Source organism: Phascolarctos cinereus, unplaced genomic scaffold, assembly GCF_003287225.1.
Source record: "Phascolarctos cinereus isolate Bilbo 61053 unplaced genomic scaffold, phaCin_HiC Scaffold_2;HRSCAF=192, whole genome shotgun sequence".
NCBI classification, from domain to species: domain Eukaryota; kingdom Metazoa; phylum Chordata; class Mammalia; order Diprotodontia; family Phascolarctidae; genus Phascolarctos; species Phascolarctos cinereus.
Window position 1 is genome coordinate 240,024,963 of NW_027555625.1, and position 18,228 is coordinate 240,043,190.

The following is an 18,228-nucleotide window of genomic DNA, read 5'->3' on the forward strand; positions in this document are numbered from 1 at the left end:
CAAGCCTTGCTATTAGAGGACACAGGCTATTTATTGGACCAATCAATTTCCTGCATAGGAGAGATCTATTTTATATTCAACAAACAACTATATAGCATGTTGTAGCAGAGAAAGATTCAGTTTCTGAGTCAGAAAGACCTAGCTTAAAGCCATGTCCAACACATGTAGGCTATATGACCCTGGGCAAGTCAAGTAACTGAGACTAAATGAACTAAGACCCTGAATGTCTAACCCCCAGGAGGACAACAACTAAGATGAAATGGCCCTGCTAGCATGATGTTAAGAAGTAGGGACTATAGCACTATAAGGCTTAGTCCTTTTCTGCCCCAAACTCAATATCTAGTCAAGAAATCTAACATACATTTAGAAAACCATTATTCATTCATTCACTCACTCAAAAAATCTTTATTAGTTCCTAGGCCTTCTTGTAGCTCTGAGATTCTATTGTATAACCCTTGTAAAACCCTTCTATTGTATAACCAGAGGTTATTCGTAACAAAATGGTATGGGTACACTTTGGGGACTTTTCATTTCTCTAGTTTGTTACCTACACTTAGATATCTGAGTATTGGATCATTCCCTCCCCCACACCCACAAAGTTCCCCTTATAAGCACACCAGCTCACAAGGCTCCAAACAAAAATAACAGTTTTATTTACAAGTTAATAGAAAACAAGAGAACTCAGATCCAAGCCCATAAAAATAGTGATAATGACCAGTGAATAATCATTCCCTCCCCCTCAAAAACCTGTATATTCCTAGTTACTTACTTACCTTTATCTGGGACCAATTAGAGTTTGCTCCATCCACCACATCAGTGTTTCCTTCTGCCATCTCTCTGTCTCAGCAGCATTTCATTTTCCCTGTTCCCTGAATCCTTTGGCTCCTGCTGCTTTTAGCATGTATTCATAGTCATCGCTCCCTGTCATTATCCTCCCCTAGAGCTCTCAAGCAATTGGAAGCCCCATCTGCTATTCTCCACAGTTTGTGATTCACTCCTTAGCTCCTAGCAGGTGGCCATTTAATTACCCTCACCTCACCCAGTTACTGTCCTCTGCCTCTTTGCCATACTCCTCAGTCTCCAGCAGATGGTGGTCATTCATTGTACTCCCAGAAGTCCAACTCAACTTATTCAAAAGAGAAGAACCTCCAGGTGTGTTAATGGACTCCACTCACCTCCTTTTGCATACGGTCTCCATAGCCCCAGGTTTCACACACATAAGGAACCTCTTAGAACCCTATGAACACTCACTTTTAATCTTACCAAGGAAGTCTCTAGCACCATGTCATCTGCAAATAGGAATATCAAGAGGATCTGCCCCACTCAAATCCAATTCACTGGCAAGTCAAGACATCACCCTTGGGATGTCATTGGTCCTCTTTGAGAATGAAGGACCACCAACAACAGTAGCCATCTACAGGGAATCCCTCTTCTATTTGGACTCTGGTGGTGGTTGGTTAATCTCATTATTCTTGACCTCTCTGCAACAACTGTTGACCTCCCTCTCCTCCTTGATATTCTCTCCTCCTTAGGTTTTCATTAAACTTTTCCCTTTTAGTTCTCTGCCTACCTATACTTCAGCTTCTTTTCCTGGATCATCTGTCAGGTCAATATATGAAGCCCCTAAGATTCTGCACTGAGATCCATTCTTTCATTCTACACAAACTTTCTCTGTGATGTAATCTATTCCCATGAGTTCAGTTGTTACACCTATGCAGAAAGCTCCTATATCTATATATGAGGTCCTTGTCTTTCTCCAGAGCTCTAGTCCATGTATCCCCTACCAACAGACTGTCTATCACACATTTCCAAGTGGATATTCCATGGGCATGTCAAACTCAGTATGTCTAAGACAGAACTTACTGTATCTATATATTTTTCCAATACTCACCCTTTGTCCAGACTTTCTGTTAAGACATCACCATACTTATAGTCACCCAAGTTCAAAACCTTAGAGTCACTCTTGACTTTTCACTCTCCCTCATTCCCAACATCCAATCAGTTGCCAAGTCTTATTGATTTATACTCTTAACTATGTCTTTAAAGTATATCCCTTTCTCTCCACTCATACCACAACTACCATAGATCAAACCTACACCACTTCTCACTAGGACTACTTCAATAGCTTCCTAACTTGTCTCTCTGCATTCAGCCCCTTGTCTTACTAACCCATCCTTTATACAGATGCCACAGTCACATACCTAATTCAAAATCAGATTATTTCACTCTTTTACTCAAGAAGCCCCTATGGCTCCCCATTGCTTCCAGGCCAAAATGCAAACTCCTGTGTTTGGCATTTAAAGCCCTTCACAAACTGATTCCAGCCTGCCTTTCTAGAATGATTATGTATCATTACCCTTTAGATACTCTAGGATTCAGCCAAATGGACCTGCTTGCTGTTCTCCAGACAGACAGTTCATTGCTCACATGCACACCTTTACATGAGGTAGAGAACACCTCTCCTGACCTTCACCTTTTAGAAGCCCTACCTTTCTTCAAGGCTTAGCTCAAGTACCACTTCCTACATATGGCCTCTCCAGATTTCCAATCTCACCCCTACCTATAGTTGTTAGATCCCCTTATAATATGCAGGATGTACCAAAAGTCTTAGCGCAATTTTAATGTCTTAAAGCTTAAAACTTCACTAAGACTTTTGGTACACACCAAATTTCCATGGCAGTTAGTTTGGCATTACTCTTCCAGAACTAGGCCAGCTATGTCTCTCTTTTAGGATTCTAGGGGCCTTGTGGGGCAATAGGATCATTTTTCTCTAATGCTCTCTGCTTCAACTCCCTTTCCAGTGTGTTCTCTCAAAAGTCTGTGACACACTCCCCCACAAATACATGCAGAGTCCAGGGGAAAGTGGGCTCAGACTTAGAGACCACATGTGGCAAAGGGGTAACACATTTTCTGGTTGCAGGAAATCCCATTCTGCTGTCTGTGAAGAGCTCAAGAAGTTTTCCTTAAGCATGGTAAACCTGCGTCAATCTTTGGCCTTGTGGTCACTGCCATCAGCTGACCCAGGGACAACATGTAGTGGGGAACTGGGAAGTCCAACTGTCTCCAGAATATTTGGAGCTTGAAGGTCCTCCTCAGATGGAGGATTTGGGGAGGGTTTGGAGGAGGAGAAGGAGACTTGGCCAGAGCTTTTCCTTCCTCCTGAGGGAATTCCTTCTCAGGAATGTACTGGAAAGCCACACACTCCAATTTCTGGAAGTACTTCTCCCTTCTCAACTTGCTTGATATTTATAAATGATCCCTTGAGGCATGACAAAGTTTCCGAGACTACTGGAACACACTGCCTGTTTGACACCATTTCATTTAATCGAATGGTTTTCAGATGCTTCTTGAACTTAGTCTAAGGATTTCTGATAGATTGATTGAGACATTTTCTCACCTAGTTAAGATAACAGGCAAAAATGGTGGGGGGGCCCTGAGGTTTCAACCCCACCCTTATGATCTCCCTTCCCCCCAGGTTTAATATTTACTGTAAATACAACACATTTACTGGAGTATATTTGGCGAAGTATAACCTTAATAACACTTTAGTGATTTGGGGAGGGTCTTCATTTCTCTTTTGAATATCATCCCCAATATTTTCTACTAAAGAGTTTCAGGAAAAAGTCTATGTGGCACAGTTCATAATCAAACCCAGTAATTCACGCTACCAAATACTTGGTGACACAATTTAAGAAACAAACATAATTTTCACAAAATTCTAATAGTTTATGACCCTTTTTGTTGCTTGTAAAAAAAATGGCCTTCCCTAACCTCAAAACAATAAAGAACAAGAAAAAAAAATCAAGCTCTCTTCTGGGGAGGAAAGCTTTTTCACTTAAAGAATTCTCTGAGCACATGGATTTGGGACCTCAGGTGAACTAGAAGTCAGCCCCTCACACTTGGTAAAAAACCAAGCCAATTTGGATTGGTGTTCAGGTAACAACATTGGCCCACTGGCTCTATGGAGCTGGGGTTCTTGCTCTCTCCCTCTATTCTGGGCTCAGTTGAGCACCAAGTACTACAATAAAACTGGCCCTGAGTTCAGGACGAGGTGGGGTACTTTACTATCTCCTCCTTTTAAAGAGACCCCTCTATTCTGGACACACACACACACACACACACAGAGTGATTAGGTCAATCACTGAATAACTTAAAAAGGAAAAGAACATCAAGCTTCCTATTTCAAAAGGAAAGTTCTATAGCAGGGATGGGGAACCTGTGGCCTCGAGGCCACATGTGGCCCTCTAGGTCCTCAAGTGCCACCCTTTGACTAAATCCAAACTTTACAGAACAAATCCTTTTATTAAAAGGATTTGTTCTGTAAAACTTGGACTCGGTCAAAAGGCCTCACCCAAGGACCTAGAAGGCCACATGTGGCCTTGAGACTTGCAGGTTCCCCGCCCCTGCTTTATAAAGTTTTCCAGACCACATGGAGTTCTTTCCACAGAGATTAGGGGCCTGGGGTTGAATGAAAGTCAACTTTATTCCTCAGGTCAGAAACCAAACTGTCCTGGGTATTCAACATATTGCTGAGTATTCAACACATAAAGTCATCCAACTGAAGTCTGGACACAATTTTGTTTGTTTCTTTCTACATAGGGCACGTGAAAATTTTCTCTAGGAGTCCCTGTACCACAAGTATGTCAAAGTCTAGGCAAATTTCCTTCATGTTTTCCGTGAGTACATCCCTGTGGGAGAACAAGGGTTCTCCCACTGCTTCAGTTAGAGATAATAGTGAATAAGATCAAATATGTCCAGAACAAGGGCAAGTCTCCAAAGAAAAGAGATTAAGTACTCAGAGTTGATTGAATTTCAGGGGTTTTAGGACAATGGGCACACTTCATCCCTTCAACTTATAGCCCAAAAGAATCTCAGACAATTTGTCCGCCCCTTGTCACAAATAAAGTACTCTGTTTGAAAGGGGAAAAAATGAACATTTATGAGTTATCATAATATGCCCTATACATTCATAGTGATTTAATGATGCAAACTCCATACTTCTCATATTAGTTTCAATATCAATATCTACACAGGATTCAGTAATATAGCAAATATCGATATTTAAACATTCAATGAATCAACAAATGTAGAAGTCTGCAAAAATCATCACAGAAAGAATTGGTTTAACTTTTAGGGAAACATACCGGAAAACCTGACTTGCTGTATGACTGCATTTTAAATGCAGAGGGAGAGAGAAAATGCCAATTTTTTTTTAATGGAACTAGGGTATTCAATAATGAAAGTCCCAGGTGGAGAATCTGTCTAATGGGTCCCTGCCAAGTTTAATAGCCCAATGTTTATTCTGGATGAACCCCTACAAGTAACCAACCTAGCTCTGGGAACCCTGACTTGTGGCTGAGAGTGGGAGTTGGAATAAGAATCTTCAGAGCTTCCCTGGGCTACTGTTCTTGATATTATCTGGCTTAAGTAAGTTTCAGGCCAAGCTATCTGCAAAGTTGTCCACTCTCCCCACCCCAGCTCCCCTACTCATCCTTTCTTACTGTTACCAAGTGATTCCACTCATGATCTTGCACTGTCCCCTTTATAAAGTTTGGCAACTTCATTTTAACTCTAAACAAGTGTTGTCCTTGTTTTCCATATTGCCATGCTGATAAGGAGATCAAATATCTCTATTAATAACTAAATAATTCCTTACTCTAGCTCCAATCTCTTTTTTCTAGCCTTAGAGAATACTCCTTGACTTTGCCCCCATTCTAGCCAAACTCGACTATTCACCATTTCTTGAGCTCATCCTACTTTCTATTTCTCTGCTTCCTCATACATTGGTCACAAAGTTTGGAATGCTCACCCCAGTGGTATTCCAGTAAATGTTTTACAACTGGCTCTTCTGGAAATAAAAAGTATGTAAACATACTTTTAAATGTAGTCTATATTATTCACATTTTCTCCACTGCTTTCTTAAGTCTAGATAATTAATGAAACACTAAATGAAGCCTTGATTTGTAGTGTTTGCCAGTTTCTGAGGCATAAGTGCTCACACTGAAAATTTAACAATCTTCTCTCAGGAGCTGGTACAAGCTGGCTCTAACACACTGCTAGGGCACTCCCAAACTTCTGCCTGAAGAAATCCTTTCTTTCCTTTAAAGCACAACATAGGCATAATTTCTTTAATAGAGTATTTCCTAAAATCCCTCTGCTAAATGATCTGCTTCTTGAATCTGTCCTAGCATCCTATTTGGAGCTGTCCTATATACTTATCATGCTAAGTTATTTGAATATTTGTCTTGTTTCAGTGTCTCTATTATAAACTCTTTCAGGGCAGAAACCATATATTGTTCCTTCTTTATGTCCTTAACACCTTTATAAGTGACTTACTGCCCCTCCCCCCAACCTCTCAACCCCTTCCTCCCCTTGCAGAATGGGTGGATGAGAACAATGGCTATGAAGGGGGCTGAAGCAGGCCCAGAGGAGCACGTAGAACTTGGTCAGACATTTAAGACACCAAGGTCATCCACTGTATCCCAAGCCACTGACCTTCAATGACTCTGGAATAGAGAGTGAAGCTGAAGATTTTGTGCAACTCTGCCTCACTTAAATCCAATTCACGTATGAGTCATCACCCCATGATGTCACTGGTCCTCTTCAAAAATGAAGGACAAAACATTACCTTAACCTCTTCATAGAATGTAAGCCCCTTAACAGCAGAGACTATAATCTCTTTTTTTATGTTTTTGTTTCCCCTGTCCTATCAGTGCTATTATTTAATAAATGTTTATTGAATTGAATTAGTGTGAAGTCATGACAAAAGTGCTGGATTTGGGATTAGATACCTCCATTCAAACCCAGGTTCTGTTACATACAACCTTGCTTCAGGCAAAACCAATCAGCCTTCCAATGGAATGTAAACTTCTTGAAAACAAGAATGCTTTACTTTTTTCTTTATATATACAAAGCTTAATATGATACCTTGTAGATGTTGGGGGCTTAATAAGAAATTAGATATCTGGGACTCATTTCCTCATCCAGAAAATGGGAAGGTTGGAGCAGAAGTCCTCTGAGGTCCCTTCTAGCTCTAATCCACAACTTATGAGTTGAATACACAGTTCATAAACTATAAGCTTCAGGAAAATAGGGACATAATAGATAGTCAAGGATAATCACCATAATCATTACATTTTTATTATTTACTTTAAGCTGACCTTAACACTTAGCAATCAATACAAGTCTGATTAACCAAAAAGAGCAAATTATAATAATCTACTATTGGCAGAGATGATCTTGATGATAGGACAGGTACCTAGAAGTATCCCCTTCAGAACTCATAGCAGGTCATGAGAAGCCTCAATATTTAAGATTGCCATACAAATAAATGTGAAATCATCTCAGATACTGAGAAAATTCCTGGCTTTATTTTGATGTTCCTAAGGCCCTTCCATTATTTAAGTAGGTATTTCAGAGCCATATGTGTACTCTACTTTCTAGCATAAGCTTTGGTAATTAAATCTATCTTTTGCTGTTGTTGTTGATAAGTTCTCATTGATGTCTTCTGTTTCTTACTTTACCATAGATATCCCATATGTATCCCGCTTGCTCCCCCTCCCAGAGAACCAACCCACATAACAAATATCATTTTTAGAGAAGAAAGCACAACTGATCAATATATTGAAAAAGTCTGAAAACGTGCAATGTGTAACACCTGTGGACCTCTCACCTCCACAAAGGAGTGAGTTGGGGTGTCCTCTCTATCTCATTTGAGTCCTGCTTGATATTTATAATTTTGTTACATTCAGTTTTGATTTTTGGTATGCTATTGTTTTCTTGGCTATGCTTACTTCACTTTGCATCAGTTCATATAGATTTTTCCATGCTTCCCTGTATTCATTACACATATCACTTCTTACCACCCAATAATATTATACTGCATTCATATACCACAATTTGTTAAGCCATTCTCCAATTGATGGGCATCTACTCTGTCTTCAATTCTTGCTATCATAAAAAAGAGCTTCTATAAATATTTCGGAGTATATGGGGACTTTCTTCCTATCAATGGCTTCTTTGGGGTTTTAGACCAGTAATGGAGTCTCTGGTTCAAAGAGAATGGATATTTTAGTCATTTTATTTGCATAATTTCAAATTGCTTTCCAAAATGGTTGCACCATTTCACAGTTCCATCAATAATGTATTAGTGTACCTATCATTCCACAGCCCTTCCAACATTGATTATTGCCATTTTTTGTCATTTTTGCCTATTTGCAGGGTATGTGGTGAAACTTCAGGCTTGTTTTGATTTCTATTTCTCTTATTATTAGTGATTTGAAGTATTCTTTCATGTGGTGGTGAATATTTTTCAATTCTTTTTTTTTTGAGAACTTTTTGTTCCTATCCTTTGACCACTTACCTATTAAGGAATGGCCACTGGTCTTATATATATTTATTAATTACGTACATATCTTGTATACAAAACCCTTGTAAGAAAAATGTGATACAAAGAAATTCTTTTTCCTTTTGATAACTTTTCTTCTTATCCTAAATGCATTAATTTTGTGTAGAAGCTTTTCAGTTTTAAGTAATCAAAATTATCTATTTTATCTTTTGTAATTGCTTCTACTTATTGATTGGTTAAGAATACATCTCTTAGCAATAGCTATGAGACATGTATGATCTGTTTCTCTTTTAATTTTATATGATCTTTAATATTAAGGTCACATATCCATTTAGAATATATTGTGGAATGTATTATAAGGCCTAATTTCTGCCAGACTGCTTTCTAGTTTTCCCAGCAGTTTTTATCAAATAGGGAGCTTTTCCCTAGGTAACTTATGTTTTCTACTTTATCACTGAGTTATTGAGTTCTATTGTTTCTAAATATTTCTTGTCTAACCTGTTCCATTGATCTATCTCTCTATTCTTTAACCAATACTAGAAGGTTTTAATGATGGATGTTTTACAATGTAGTTTAAAGTCTGAAAGTGCTATTTCCATCTTCATTCCTACATCTTTTCACCATTGCCTTGATATTCTAGATCTTTTGTTATTCCAAATGAATTTTATTACTTTATCTAGCTTTATAAAACATCTCCTTGGTAATTTAATTTGTATTAAAAGTATAAATTAATTTTGAAAATATTATCATTTTTATTATATTGACACAGCCTAGTCATAAACACTGAATATTCTTCTAGTTATTTAAATTTGTTCTTTATTTCTTTAAGGAGTACTTTGTAATTGAAAGTATACAAGGGTTTTTTTTTAATGTGTTTTGGTAGGTTGATCCCCAGATATATTATGCATTTTGTAGTTATTGGAATTAGATTTCCCCTTCTATTATTGCTTCTTGTGTCTTCTTCTTATTATATATAAAAATGCTATTGATTTGAGAGGATTTATTGTTTAGTCCAAAAACTTTGCTAAAGCTATTATTTGTCTTAATTACTATCTTTGCTGAATCCCTTGGATTTTCCAAGTAAACCATCATATTATTAGCAAATGGGATTAGTGTTATCTCCTTTTTACCTAGCTTTATGCCTTTAATTTCTTTCACTTGTCTTATTGCAATTTCCAGAACTATATCAACAATAGTGGGGAGAGTGGGCATTTGTTTCATTCCTCTACTTATTCAAAATAGTTTCAGTACATCCTCAATGCATATGATGCTTGCTTTTGGTTTTAGATAGATGTTCTATCTGTTGTTAATATATTTCAGTCACCTCCTGCCAAGATGGACGTTTCTTGGTATTATAGGACAGAGCTCCACAGCTTCTTTCCACTTTCTGAGCTGTAACCAGAGAAGGAAAGATCCTCAGTGTTGCTATTACTAATACACATTTTTTATCTTCTAGCCAAGTTGGTCTTCAGAAGAAATAAGCCAATGAGAAAGACACCCAGAAATGTCTAGGTCAGACATGTCAAACGGAAGTGTCCTCATTGCTGCCCACAATGCTCCAGAGTATCACCAGGAAACAGATTAAAAAATAATTGGGAAAAAATTTAACAAAATAAATAAAAATACTGTAGAACATAGATAATGTCGATATGTGGTTTTCTAAGTCAATGTGCAGCCTGCAGAGATCTTTATGTACAGTTTAATGGCCCCATTGTTATTTGAATTTGACAACCACTGGTGTAGTTCATAGAATACTTATTAAATATCTACATCTGGGTTTCCCAGAAGCAAACTATCTTCTCCATTTCCTTTCAAGGCAGCCCATAACCATGCTCCTGCTTTTCTCTTACTCAATTGGTCTTTACCATCCTAGACCAGGGGTTTTTCTCAGCAAAGAGAAATTAATTATTTCTCATAAGAAAAAATGCGTAATATATCCGGGGATCAACCTACCAGAGCACATTTAAAGAAAACCTTGTATAGATTCAATTGCAAAGTGCTCCTTAAGGAAATAAAGAACAACTTAACTAGCTAGAGGAATAATCAGTGTTTATGGCTAGGCTGTGTCTATATAATAAAAAAAGATAATACTGACAAAATTAACTTATACTTTTAATGCTATGCCAGTTAAATTATCAAGAGGATATTTTATAGAACTCAATAAAATAATAACAAAATTCATTTGGAACAATGAAAGTTCTAGCATATCAAAAGAAATGATGATAAGATGTAGGGATGAAGATGGAAACAGCACTTATAGACCTCAAACTATATCATAAAGCATCCATCATCAAAACTATCCAGTAATGACTACAGAATAAAGAGAGAAATCGATGGAACAGGTTAAACAAGAAAGATTCAGAAACAACAGAACTCAATTACCCAATGTTTGATTACTTTGGTCAGTAATTTTCTTAATAAGATTTTCTCAGGGCCAGCTAGGTGGCACAGTGGATAGAGCACAGCCCTAGAGTCAGGAGGACTCGAGTTCAAACCCAGCCTCATACATGTAACACTCACTACCTGTGTGACTCTAGGCAAGTCGCTTAGCCCCAATTACCTCACCAAAAATAAATAAATAAGACTTTCTCTACCACATCTTGTTGTTTCAGAGGCTTCTGTTTAGACATCTCATGTGGGGTGGGGGATAGAAGAGAGAATCCAATAGTCCATCAACAAGCATTTATTAAACACCTACTATGTTCCAGCCACCATGCTAGACATTCAGGATACAAATACAAATACCGTGCAGGTGGCCAGCCATGTGACTGCTCTTACCATCTCACTAAAACTGGCATTTTCTCTCTGATTGCTTGAGTTCCCCTTTTCTAACTGTCAGATGGACACACTAGCCTGCCCTTAATTTGATCCTCAAACATGACTTCAAGTGTTCCCAATCATGGAGCAAATTAGTTGCTGTTCATTGATCACTGTTCACTGACTGAAGAAAACTCCAAAGTATCACCTTCTACAAGAAGTCTTTCCTAATCCCCCTTAATTCTAGGGAATTGTTTCCGTTGATTATTGCTTTTTTTCTATAATTAATTTATTTCCTTTTAGTTTTCAACATTCATTTCCATAAGATTTTGAATTTTAAATTTTCTTCCCCTCCCACTTCTTTTCCCGGCCCAAGATGGCGTACAATCTGATACAGGCTCTACTTATACATTCATATTAAGCGTATTTTCCCATTAGTCATGATGTAAAGAACAATGAGAACTAATGGGAGGAACCACAAGAATGAAGCAATAAAACAAAACAACCAAGGAAAAGGAGAGCAAATAGTATGCTTTGATCTGCATTCAGACTCCATGGTTCTTTCTCTGGATGTGGATAGCATTTTCCATCATGAGTCTTTTGGAGTTGTCTTAGATCCTTGCATTGCTGAGAAGGGCTAAGTCTATCAAAGTTAGTTGTCTCACAACATGGCTGTTACTGTGTACAATGTTCTCCTGGTTCTACTCTTTTTACTCAGCATCACTCCATAAAAGTCTTTCCAGGTTTTTCTGAAGTCTGCTTGCTCATCATTTCTTATAGCACAATAGTATTCCATTACATTCATATACCACAACTTGTTCAGCCATTCCCCAATTAATGGTCATCTCCTCAATAATCGGTTGATTACTTCTAAATTAAATGCTTGTGTGTGTGTGTGTGTGTGTGTGTGTGTGTGTGTGTGTGTGTTGTTTGTTCATGGTTGTTTGCACATTCTCTCCCCCATTAGACTGTGAGCCCCTTGAGGGCAAGAGTTATGTTTCACCTTTCTTGTCTCTCCAGTGGTTAGCACAGTGCCTAGTAGTTAATAAATTTTTATTGACAGATTGACTGACCCAAAGGGCTGCAATAGATTTCTCTTCTGACTATTAAAAGGAGACAGAGAAATGCTGGACAAGTTCCTTTCACCATCAGCCAACACCCATTGAGGGATAGTTTCTTAACCCTCTAAAATATTCTCCCTGAGAAATTCATAGCCATCCATCTATTTGAGTACAGAGAGGCACAGGGTGGAAGAGAATGATCCTACTACTTAATTCTCCCTTGTTATTTACAATTTAAGTTGTATTAAGAGAAGCAGATTGTGTTAAGATTCGAGGTGGCAGTCCCACTGAACTCTGCCTAAGTCAGGTCACAACTAAAAGATCATGTTCTGCAAAGTACTGTAATAATGAATACTAGGGCCATGATTTGCAAAACTGACTAGTCAAAATTGCCCCCAATGTACCTGCAAAAAAATAGCCAAGGATTCCAGAACCAGAGTTGTTACAGCCTTTAGCGACATAGTGTTACATAACCAAAAATATGGCCCCTTTCTCCCTCATGAGGATCCATGGGAAGTTGCTTGAGATAAGCAATTAATTCATAAATATTTATCTAGTATCTAGTACGTACTCAGCTCTGTGACAGACAAAAAAGAAAACATAAAATAGTGTCTACTAGATAGAGAAGATTAACACGTGTGTAAAGATAACAATACAGGAAGGGTTTAATAAGTGCCAAAGAAAAGACACAGACAAGAAAAGCTACAAAGTTTCAGAGAAGGAAAGATCAGTTCCTACTGCAAGTGTGTGTGCGTGTGCGAGTTGGGGGGGGCAGGGAAAGGAGGAGAGATCTGACAGCCCTAGACTACGATCCAGGAGGTCTGGGCTCTATTCTCATGTTTCCTATTAAATAAACTATGGGACCTTGGGCAACTCAGTGGGTGATAGCATCATAGATTTAGAGCTGGAGGAGACCTTAGAGGACACTTAGTCCAAACCTCTCATTTTACAGATGAGGAAACTGAGGCCCAGAAAGGTTACATGACTTGCCTAAGATCACACACGAAGTATGTACCAGAGACATTCAAACCATTCACTCCTGAAAAAGATGGGGAGAACAAGATGATGATGATAACGAGCACTTATACGGCACTTTATATACATTTTCTCATGCAGCGACAAGGTGGCTCAGGCAGTATTCTATCCAGGGGCTAGGCCTGGAGTCAGGAAAACCTGAGTTTAAAGTCATCCTCAGATACTTGCCAACTGTGTGACTCTGGGCAAGTTATGTAACCTCTGTTTGCCTCAGTTTCCTCATCTGTAAAATGGAGGTGATCATAGCAGGGTGGTGGTGTTGAGGATCATATGAGATAATTGTAAAGAACTTAGCACAGTTCCTGTCACACAGTAAGTGCCATATAAATAGTACTATTATTAAAGTTTCTCGAGAACTCTGTGAAATAAGTAGCATGAATATAATTATCCTCGATTTTCAAGACGAAGAAGCTATGGTTCATAGAGCTAAGTGACCCGTCCATATGGTCATACAGTTAGTAAATGCCTGAAATGACATTTGAACCCAGATCTTCCTAACTTCAGTCCCAATGCTCTATCTACCATGACCGTCTGCCTCTCTAGAATAAGACTTTAAAAGTAAAAACAATTCATCTTCTGACTTAATCTGAAAACATTTAAGTCACTGGCCTAGACTTCATGGCTGAGGTCTACAGACAATAGTTAATTATTAAACTCATGATGGCCAAATCAGTCCAAAAACAACCACCAGTTACTTATTGTTTGGGATGCTATAGGCGAAATAGTCAGCTAATTGATTTTTTTACTTCTCAATAAGCAAATCTTCTGGGTCCTGTATTCTGTGCACTCCTGTGAGTATTTGACACAGTCCTTTTCATTTGATGGCAGGGATGGTTTAGTTTCTGTCTTTTTACCCCCAGAGCCTAGCACAGTGTTTTGCCTATAATAAGTTTGTTGAATTGAAGCGATCTGGACATCAGAAGCTGGAAGGAGCCTTAGAATGTAGAACGTTGAAACTGAAAAGGGCCTCAGAGGTTACCTCATCCAACACTCTTCCCTCCCCTCCCCCTATGCTACAAGGGAAGAAACTGAGGCCCAGAGGACATGTCCTTCCACAAACACATAAAAACTGACTCAAGTTGGGCAAATGAAGGGAGGTGGGGAGGTCGGGAGGGGGAGGAGCTGGGATCAAGAGATTGTAAAAGAACACACTAGAGTTTGTTGGAAGCAGAAATGCTGCCAATAAAAGCCTGTGTTTCCCTCATATTCCATTTCATGAGCCACCGGGCAGGGCTCACGCAGACTGCAGGCCCCAGCATCAAAGGGGACAGGACTGGCTATGCCATGGCCCCCTCCGCTTCTCCCAAGCGCAAGTCCAGGAGGGTGGTCAGGAAGAGTGAGACATTGGGGGCTGGGCACTGGCTTCCCAGGCACTGTTCAAGGGTATACATTTCCTCCCTGCTCACAAACCTAATCTGCAGAAGGCGGTGAGTGACAACTTGATAGGACAAACTCTTAGCATCCCACAAACTCCAGTGCAGGGTTTTACAATCTCCTGATTCCATTAGTATAAAGACCAAGTCTTCCTGTTCCCTCCTTCTTTTATCTGGGGAAATCAGAGGAAGCAAACGAGTCAGGCTGAAACACCAGGAGAGCTGCTAACCTTTAACATATTCAAACAGTCCCAAACCCTATCTGTTGACCTTTGTCAACACACTGCAGGCATCTCTATAGCCAACTCCTCACCCACCCACCCCCTTCTCACTTTAACTATTAGCCCATTTTAAGTTGGAGTTCGGCTCAGAAAAGCATTGTGTCCCAGCTTAGATTTCCATCCTCTCTGTAGAATGGACTCTGGGTTCTCCACAGTCTGCAGACCAGTAGAGTTTGCTGAGATCTGCCCACGATGCTCCAAACACTCATTTCATACAACAGTTTCAACCTTTCTCCCCTACCACCACCTCCCTTTCCCGGACTGCTAATGTAGCGAGATCAGCATACCGAACCACTTAGGTTTTTCTCTCCTATTCCTGTTCCCTCAGCTTCCAGCAGAGCCACCAACAAGCTGCATCCTAGCTCAAAAATCAGAGGGGAAGCAAGGGGTCTGCGTAATTCACCAAGTGAAACGTCAGCCTCTGGATTAGGAAGTATTGGGCCAAAGTCTGAGATAGATAGATAGATAGATAGATAGATAGATAGATAGATAGATAGACAGACAGACAGACAGATAGATAATGTGTGTATGTATATATGTATATATATGTACGTGTATATGTATGTATATATACGTATGTATTGTATATGATATATGTATAATATATATTATACACACATATACATATACATAATTAGCAATTCTAATAATAATAGAAACAAGCTAAAGATGACAATGTGCCCAATGATTAAGGAATGTCTAAACAAATTTATTACAATTTTATTTTATTCTGTATTTTTCATATGTGTGCTTCTTAGGTCCCTCATTTGAATACAAGCTGGCTTATAGATTTAATGGCATTTTGTTGCGCTGTGAGGGATGACCAATACAAAGAATTAGAGAAACAGGAAGGCTTGTAGGAAATAATCAATAGTAAAAGAAGTAAAGCTACACTGGCTAGCACATAGAAATCACTTCAGGGTTTGTTAGGTATGTATTATCACTCTCATTTGTTCCTCACAACAACCCTGTGAAGTAAGTGATATTTTTATCCACATTTTATACATGAGAAGTTAACTGACTTGCTCAGGGTCACACAGCTAGTATCTGAGGCAGGATCTGAACTCAGATCATCTTGGCTCCAGGTCCAGGTTCCATCCTATCCACTATGTCACAACTGCTTCTGTCTCAACTCTAGAGCAATATTCATAATACCTATAACAAAGTAAATGAAGGCAACATTTTAAGGTAACAAAAAAGTCTGAATCCAATACAATGGACTAGGTGGTGTAGGAAATAAAATATTGGTCCTGGAGTCAGGAAAAGCCAGGTTCTAATCCAGGTTCAGACACTTAGTAGCTGTGTGACTCTGGGCGAGTCACTTAACCTTTGTTTGCCTCAGTTTTCTCAACTCTAAAATGGGGATAATAATAGCACCTGCTTCACAGGGTTGTCACAAAGATAAAATGAGATCATTGTGAAGCACCTGGCAGTTAATGAGTGCTCCTTTCCTTCCTTTCTGTTTAATAATAAACTATGAAAGTAGAAAGTAATATCAGTTGCATCAGTTATATTATTAAATTAAATAAGCTTATTTAATATTTTAGGGAATATACCTGGGGGGAAGGGAATGTTTGATATTTGTTGAGAAATTTTTACCGTGTTGAAATAAAATGTATAATTGATGAATCAAAGGTCAGCTCATACTTCTATAGCACTTTTCTGAAATGGAAATAAAGTGAATGCCCATTAAGTGGGAGGCCACGTGATATAGTGAAAAGAATGCTGGATTTGGAGTCAAGGAAGCCTTCTGTCACTTACTCCCTTCATGACCCAAGGCAAGTCTCATAGACTCTCTGACCCTCAGTATCCTCATCTGGGAAATGAGGAGCTGGCCTACATGACCTCCAAGTTACCTTCCGGATCTAAATTTATGATCCTTTTTAATTCTATGGCTGAAGAATGACAGAACAAACTGAAGTATATAAGTGGAATGGAATGTTATTTTGTGGTAAAAAATGATGAATGAGGAATTTTTGAAATAAGAAGATATGTATGAACTGATGCAGAGTGAAAAAGCAAAACCAGGAGATTTTACATCAGTCCATCAATCAATAAACATTTATTAAACTCCTACTGTGCGTCAGACACTGTGCTAAGTGCTAGGGATACAAAAAGAGGCAAAAGAGAATCCTTGCCCTCAGTGAGCTTACAGTCTAATGGGGGAGACAACGTGCAAACAAATATGGACAAATTAAGCTCTGTACAGGATAAATAAGAATAATTAACAGAGGGAAGGCACTGGAATTAAGAGGGGTTGGGGAAGGCTTCCTGTAGCAGATGGGATTTTAATTAGGATATAAAGGAAGTTAGGGAGGTCGGTGGTTGAAACACAGCATGAAAAGATAACTAGAAGGAAGCCCAAATCTGAGTAAGTGAAAAAGCAGTCTTGAAAAAATAATTAATTAATAAGTAAAAGCCGGACATGGTGGTGCACACTGTAATCCCACAATCCCTTCTACTGGGAAGGCGAAGGCGAAGGCTGGCTAGTCCAGGAGTTCTGAGTGACAGTGGGATAAGCCAATGAGGGGCCCTCACTAAGTCTACCATCAATATAGTGAGCCTCTGGGAGCAGAGGGCCACCAGGCTACCCAATGAAGGGGGAAAACTGCCTCAGGTCTGAAATGGGGCAGATCAAAGCTTGGGAGCTAATCAGTAGTGGGATCCAGCTATAATAGCTGCTGCATTTCCAGCCCGTTAAGATAGGGAAATCCAATTTAAAAAAAGAAAGATAATAGTGAAACATATCTCTATGTCCCATCCTCTAGAAAGAGAAGCAGAGGACTATTGCAGGCAAAATGTTCCTTCTTACAATATCAGATTCAGTCACTATGTGGATTTTTTTTTTAACTATTTTTCTTTGTTCTAAGAAACAATTTGATTGGGGATAGGGCTGGGGATGGGGAAATAGGACCAGAAATGAATGTAATATAAAAATTAAAAGCAACAATAAAACTTTTTTTGATGCTTCATCATAGAATATTAATATGACAAATGGAAAACACAAGGATTTTTAAAATAGTTGCACCTATTTCAACTGAGATTCCCCAATCTTCACATTTAAGTCTAGTTCCCCACCCTCTTCCTTCTTTGTATTCGTATCCTTATGACTGAGTACACAAATACTTAACTGGATACCAAGTGAATATGCTTGCTCCCAATCAAACAGTAGCAGAATATTTGTTCCCTTTGACTTCCAGAGACTGTTTTAAAAGCTATGCCAAATCAGGCTGACAGAGTTTTATACCCTGGTCTGAAATAATTGAAATCACTACTCTGTCCTGCCCTAAATTTAAGCCTTTGCTCACTGATAAGTTCTATTCAGACTTCGTTGATCTACTGAACATGAAACAAGTGGAAATTTCATGACTTCC